This window comes from Cetorhinus maximus, chromosome 6 (assembly GCF_964194155.1).
Source record: "Cetorhinus maximus chromosome 6, sCetMax3.hap1.1, whole genome shotgun sequence".
In the NCBI taxonomy this organism is placed as follows: domain Eukaryota; kingdom Metazoa; phylum Chordata; class Chondrichthyes; order Lamniformes; family Cetorhinidae; genus Cetorhinus; species Cetorhinus maximus.
The window spans coordinates 78734475-78742271 of record NC_135884.1 but is presented as its reverse complement, the minus strand read 5'-3'; positions in this window follow the sequence as shown (position 1 = coordinate 78742271).

Below are 7797 nucleotides of genomic sequence, written 5' to 3'. Positions count from 1 at the left end.
ACCACCCCCACCTAACACCCTCAGCTCGTTCCAAGCCCACCCAATATCATTCTCTCCTTGCCACCACACAATATTCTCAGCTCATTCCTACACATCTAGCTAGATTGTGAGAGCTTGCAGCCCCATCTCCATTATTTGAAGGGGTTGCTCCTCAATTTCTCAAAGAACTTCATATCCAGTTCTGTGGCCAATCACTCACTCACAACCCAATGCCAAAATATCTTGGCATCGCTCTTGACCATAAATTGACCTACAGGCAACACCTCTGGAATACTAGAGCCAAAGTCAAGGTGACGGTGAATCACATATGGAAACTGGTGAGTACCACTTGGGGCAACGGGGATAATGAACTTTGCACTGCTTCACTTGCCCTGGGCTACCCACAGGAGAGTACTGCTGCTCAGCCTGGCTCAGGAGCTGCTACACAAACATGATCCAAAATGTCTCAACCCAACCGAGCACCGAGAAACTGGTCAAAATGTCACAGCCCAAACGAGCACCCAGAAACTGATCAAAATGCCAGAACCCGACCTATCACCCAGAAACTGATCAAAATGTCACCACCCAACCGAACACCGAGAAACTGATCAAAATGTCACAACCCAACCGAGCACCGATAAACTGATCAAAATGTCACAACCCAACCGAGCACCCATAAACTGATCAAAATGTCACAGCCCAAACGAGCACCCAGAAACTGATCAAAATGTCACAAACCAACCGAGCACCGAGAAACTGATCAAAATGTCACGTCCCAACCGAGCACTGAGAAACTGATCAAAATGCCACAACCCAACCGAGCACCCAGAAACTGGCCACCTGGCACAAGCTGAAGAAAATTCCATACGCTGATGAAATGCCAGCTTTCTGAATGAACAAAGTGAACACTATACTTGTGAGCTAGCAGAAACTGCACAACTGATTCCTATTACTTTGAACACAAAGATACTGACAACCTGACTGACGATAAACCGACTCAGCAGAGGGAAATTGACCACATGCACACAGACATTGAACCGCTCATCGCAGTCAGAGGGAGCACAAGGAAGGTGACTGACTGACCACAATCCAATCAAGGGCCATATGACTGACCAACTGCCCACAACCTGCCTGAAAGTGACAACTGTCAAGCTGACTACAAGCACTGAGCATGCAGAAACTGAGCAACTAATCAACCACAGCATCACTGAATCCCCCGTAAATGTGAAAGAACCAGACGTATTTAGTAATTATTTCACTTCGGTATTTAGCAGGGAGTTAGACCTGCTAGACTTGATATTGAATGATGAGAGGAATATTGATATATTTGCATTTAAAATTAAAAATGGGGATTTAATAAACAAACTAAAGATACTCAAATAGGCCAAATGCCCTGGTCCAAATGGGTTGCATGCACACATTTTAAAAGTATTGAGACATCCTGGTGCCCTCTGCACCCCTTACGAAGCCTCAATGTGAAGAGCTCAAAAATAGACAAAGTATTATAAGTGAGGCCGGAACAAAGTCTTGTAAAAAGACAAAATAGTTTTCCTCATCTTTTATTCATGGGCACAGCACTCAGTTCACACCAGCTATCACTTCACAGCATTGCTCCTACGTCCTTATCGATGTCTGCACTTGAAAGACCAGATCTATCTCGTTCTCCACATTCTTTATTGCTTCCCCCTGAAGGCTCTATTAATATTGACCATTCGCCCCGCCACATGGATAGTAGTGCACTTGCCCAAATTTAATATCATTAGCTCATCAAACATGATCTAATCTCCTATATGCAGCAATGAGATTCGCCTGAAGCAGATGAGCATCGTCCAAATATGAATAGAAGAGCTGAATTCAAGATGTGATGTGATAGTGACTGGAGTCTCAAGGAAAGCCAATAGACAACTCTAAAAAGTGCGCAGGGACAGGGGTCCTTGGGATCCATGTGCAAAGACCCTTGAAAATGAGGATATATTGAGAGTGTAGTTAGCAAAGCATATAGGATGATTTTTGTCATGTGGTAAGATTCCTTTATATTTTCTACCATTGATGTTCAGCTAACTGGTCTATCATTCTATGAACATTTTGTGCCACTCTTCTTGAATGTCGAAATTGTATTAGCAATCCACCAGCCCTCTGGTTCTACACCTTTTTATAAGTAATTATTAAACATGAATAGTAATGACTTTGCTATCTCTTGTCTCGATTCTTTTAAAATATGTGGATGCAATTCATCCAGACCTGGGCATTTGGCCTCTTTGAGTGTCTTTAATTTGTTTAATAAATCCCTATTTTTAATTTTAAATGCAAATATATCATTCTTCCTCTCATCATTCAATGTCAAGTCTAGCAGGTCTATCTCCCAGCTAAATAGCAAAGTGAAATAATTATTTAATATGTCTGCCACCTCCCTATCGTTACCTGTGATATTATCCTGTCTATCCCATAGTGGTCTGATTCCCATTACAGCCTTTCTATTTTTATTGATGTACTTGTAAAATGGTTTATTTTGTTTCATATTCCTCATTATTTAATTTCATAGTTTCTGAAATAAACCTGCAGGTCTATGGGAATTGAGCAGAGGAGTGGGACTGATTTGGTTGCTCAATAGGGAGCTGGGATGGATCCGATAGACCATAGACCTCCTTTGTGCTGTAATGAATCTATGACTCTATGATACTGGACTGCAAAGAGAACATCCAGTATTGGATGAGCGGAAATGTCTTCCAATTAAATATTGAGAAGTTTGAATCCATTGTTTTCATTCCCTACTTCAAACTTCATTCCCTCGCAACCAACCCCATCTCTGTCCCTCTGAGATTAAGTCTGTCTGTTCACAACCTTTGTGTCATTTTTGACCCTGAGATGAGCTTCTGACCTTGTATTCTTGCCATCACTAAGACCAGCTATTCTCACCTTCATTAGACCATCTCGGTCTGTATGCTGCTGAAACCCCTCATTCATATGTTTGCTACCTATAGACTTGATTATTCCAATAGACCTGGCTGGTCTACCATATTCTACACTCTGTAAACTTGATGTCACCCAAAACTCTGCTGCTTATATCTTAACTTGCATTAAATCCCATTCTGTTATAACCCTGTGCTCACTGAGCTACATTGGCTCCAGATCATGAATCATCTTGATTTTAAAATTCTCATCCTCATTTTCAAATCCCTCCATGGCTATGCCCCTCCCTATCTCTGTAACCTCCTTCCAGTCCCAGAAGCCTTTGAGAAGTCTGCACTCCTTTAATTCCAGCCTCTTGATCATCCAAGATTTTAATTGGTTCAACACTGGTGGCCACACCTTCAATTGCCCAGGCACCAAGCCCCGGAATATCCTTCCTAAACTATTTTGTTTCTCTCTATCTTCACCTTTAAGAAACACCTTAAGAACTGGCTCTCTGACCAAGTAATTGGTCATCTGGCTGAATATGTTAGTTGGCTCCGTGTCACACTTTGATTTATAACAGTCCTGTAAAGTGCATTGGGACATTTTATTACATTAAAGGCGGTCTATATATATATATATATATATATATATACACAAGTAATAGTTGTTGTTTTTGCCTTTTTCATATTCATTCATTCACAGGATTTTGGCATTTCTGGATAGGCCAGCATTTACTGCCTATCCCTAATTTGGGAAGGTGGTGGTGAGCTACCTTCTTGAACTGTTGCTGTCCCTGTGGTGTAGGTATACCCACAATGCTGTTGGGGAGGGAGTACAAGGACTTCAATCCAGCGACAGTGAAGGAACAACAATATAGTTTCAAGTTAGCATGGAGTGTGGCTTGGAGAGGAACTTGGTGGTGTTCCCATGCATCTGCTCCCCTTTTTCTTCTTGGTGGTAGAGGTCAGGCTTTGGAATGTCCTGTCAAAGGAACCATGGTGAGTGTGCATCGGTGCTGAAAGTTTAAAGTGGTGGATGAGGTGACAATCAAGTGGGCTGCTTTGTCCTGGATGGTGTTGAGCTTCTTGAGTGTTGTTGGAGCTGCACTCGTCCAGGCAAGTGAAGAGTATTCCATCACACTCCTGACTTGTCCCCTGTAGATGGTTGACCAGGTTTGGGGAGTCAGGAAGTGAGTTACCCGCCTCAGAATTCCCAACCCCTGACCTGTGGCAAAATTTTACACCAGCAGGATTTTACAGTCCCACCGAAGTCAATGGACTTTTGAACAGCTCACCGCATTTTATGGCCCCACCCACGCCATGGAGTCCCTGGTCTTAGAGTCATAGAACCATTACAGCACAGAAGGACTTTCGGCCCACCCTGTCTGTGCTGGCTCTTTAATTTATGCACTGCCACTCCCTTGCCCTCTCCCAACATTTCAGCACCTTTCTCCTTTCAAATATTTAAGAAATTTTAGAAAATGTAGAAACATTTATGGTGCAGAAGGAGACTGCTCTGCCCATCATCTCTGCACCAGTCAAAAAATGGGCCCCTCCCCCACCCACCCATCACAGCCTAACCCAATTTTCCTGCATTTGTTCCACAGCCCTGGAGGTTACAGGACCTCAGGTGCACATCCAGATACCCTTTAAATGAGTTGAGCGTTTCTGCCTGTACTATCCTTTCAGGTAGTGAGTTCCTGACCCCCACCATCTTCTGTGTGAAAAATAAGTCCCCATCTCCCCTCTAATCCTCCTGCTAGTCACTTTAAATCATTGCCCCCTAGTCACTGACCTCTCTGCTAATGGAAATAGGCCCTTTCCATTGACTCTATCCAGGCCCCTTACAATCTCTATCTCAACCTCAATCAAATCTCCCCTCAGCTTCCTCTGTTCCAAGGAGAACAACCCCAGCCTGTCCAATCCTTCCTCACAGCTGCAATTTTCCAGTCCTGGCGACATTCTCATAAATTTCCTCTGCACCCTCTCTAATACAATGACATCCTTTCTGTAATGAGGTGAACAGGACTGCACACAGTACTCAAGTAATGGCCTAACTAATGATTTATACAGTTCCAATATAACCTCCCTGCCCTTATCTTTCATACCTCGGCTGATAAAGGAAAGGATTCCATGTGCTTTCTTAACCCCCTATCAACCTGCCCTTCTAACTTCAGGGATCTATGGACATTCACTCTAAGGTCCCTCACTTCCACCTATCCTCTCAGTATCTTCCCATTTATTGTGTATACCTTTACTTTGTTTGACCTCCCCAAATGCATCACCTCACACTTCTCTGGGTCGAATTCCATTTCCACTTCTCTGCCCACCTGACCAGTCCATTTTTCTTTTCCCATCTATTTTCATTATTTTTAAATTTATTTCCATCCGTTGTTTTATCTCCACCTTTTAGCCTAGTTCGATCCCTTCCCCCCACCCCACTCCCACTAGGTCTATCTGTCACTTGCTCGTCCTGCTTTCTACCCTTAATGTCACCATTAGCACATTCCTTAGTGAATATCACCACCTTCAACACTCCTTTGTCCTTTTGCCTATGACATCTTTGGCAATCTCTTCTTTGCCTCCACCTACCACTGGCCCTCTACCCAGCTCTACCTGTCCCACCCCCCTCAACCAGCTTGTATTTCACCTCATTTCTATATTTCCTTAGTTCTGATGAAAAGTCATACGGACTTGAAATGTTAACTGTGTTCCTCACTGCAGATGCTGTCAGACCTGCTGACTTTTTCCAGCTATTTTTGTTTTTGACCAGTCCATTGATATCTTTCTGCAATCTATAGCAATCCTCCTCGCTGTCAACTGCGCGGCCAATTTTTGTGTTGTCTGCAAACTTCTTGATCATTCCCCCCACATTTAAGCCCAAATTATTTTACGTACCATAAAAAGCAAGGACCTAACACTGAGCCCCCCCAACAGGGAACAGCCTTCCAGCCACAAAAACATCTTTCAACTATTACTCTCTGTTTCCTGCCACTGAGTCAATTTTATATCTAGCTTGTTATGTTCCCCTGGATCCCATAGGCTTTGATTCTTTTTAACCAGTCTGCCATGTGCAACCTTGTCAAAAACCTTGCTAAAATCCATGTAGACCACATCAACTGCACCACCCTCACCAATTCTCCTTGTTCCCTCCTCGAAAAAAATAATCAAGTTGGACACAATCTTCCCTGACAAATCTATGCTCACTGTCCTTGATTACTCCATGGCTTTCTAAATGACAGTTTATCCTGTTTCTCAGAATTGATGCCAATCGTTTTCCCACTACTGAGGTTAGACTGGCCCATTGGTCTATCCCTCGCTCCATTTTTAAGCAAAGGTAGAACGTCAACAGTCCTTCAGTCCTCTGGCACCACATGTGCATTCAGCGGGAATTGGAAAATGATGGGCAGAGCATCTGTTATTTCCTCCCTGGCTTCTTTTAAGAGCCTGGGATACATTTCATCGGGCCCTAGTGATTTATCCACTTTCAAAGATGCTAACTCCCTCAATACTTCCTCTCTCCCTATGTTTATCGCATCAAATACTTCACACTCCTCCTCTGTAATTACAATGACTGCATAGTCCCCCTCGTTTGTGAAGACAGACACAAGATATTCATTCAGGACCATACCAACAACTTCCGTCTCTGCACATAGGTAACCTTTTTGGTCTGTTATGCGCCCCATCCTTTCCTTCGGTGTCCTCTCAGTCTTACTGTATTAATAAAACATCTTTGGGTTTTCCTTGATTTTACTTGTCAATATTCTTTCATGTCCTCTCTTTGCTTTCCTAATTTCCTTTTTTATTTCACCCCTACACTTTCTATATTCCTCTCGCCTTTCTGTAGTATTGAGTTCTTGGTGTCTGAGATAAGCTTTTCTTTTCAGTCATATCTTACCCTGTAAGTTCCTTGACATCCAGGGGGCTCTCAATTTGGTCGTCTCACCCTTTTTCTTTGAACTCTGAACTCCTTGAATACCTCCCACTCATTCACCTTCAAGTAGCTGTTTCCAGTCCACTTTCACTAAATCATTCCTCAGCTTAGTAAATTGGCTTGCCCCAATTTAGAACTCTGACTCCTGTTCTACCTTTGTCTTTCTTCTTAATTATTTTGAAACTAGCTGAACTATGATCAATACCACCAAAATGCTCTCCCACTGTCACTCCTTCCACCTGGTCAGCTCCATTTCCTAAAACTAAGTCCAGAACCGCACCCTCTCTTGTTGGACTTGCTACATACTGGCCAAATAGGCCAAAAGATGCACCTTCAGAATTCTGTTCCCTCCTTTCTTTTCACAGTAAAACTATCCCAGTTAATATTGGGGTAGTTAAAATCCCACCTATCACTGCCCTACTCTTTTTTCAATTCTCAGAGATTTACCTACATATTTGCTCTGCTATCTCCCTCTGACTGACTGGGAGTCTATAGTATGATCCAAGTAGTGTGAATGCACCTTCTTAGTTCCTTAGCTGAATCTCTATGGCCTCATCTGATGATCCTTCTAACATATCATCCTCCTCACAGCTGTAATTGTTTCTTCCACCAAAATTGCCACCCCCTCTTTTTTGTCCCTCTCTGTATCTCCACTGAAAACCCTGTAACCAGGAATGTTGAGCTGCCATCTCTGCCCCTCTTTAAGCCATGTTTCTGTAATAGCTATGATAAATCTATCTGTGCCCTCAGCTTGTCTGCTTTATTTGTTCTGCACCTTACACGGAAGAATATACCCTTGAGCACTGACAAACTCCTTTATTTAAAATTTCCTAACCTTTGTTTCCCCTTCTTTCTGGACTCTTCATTGTTTTTCTGCCTTCCAATCTCATTTCTGATTTTGTCCCATCTGATTTCACCCTCAGGTTCCCGTCCTCCTTCCAAACTAGTTTAAACCCTGCCCAATAGCACTCACAAACCTCCCCGCAAGGA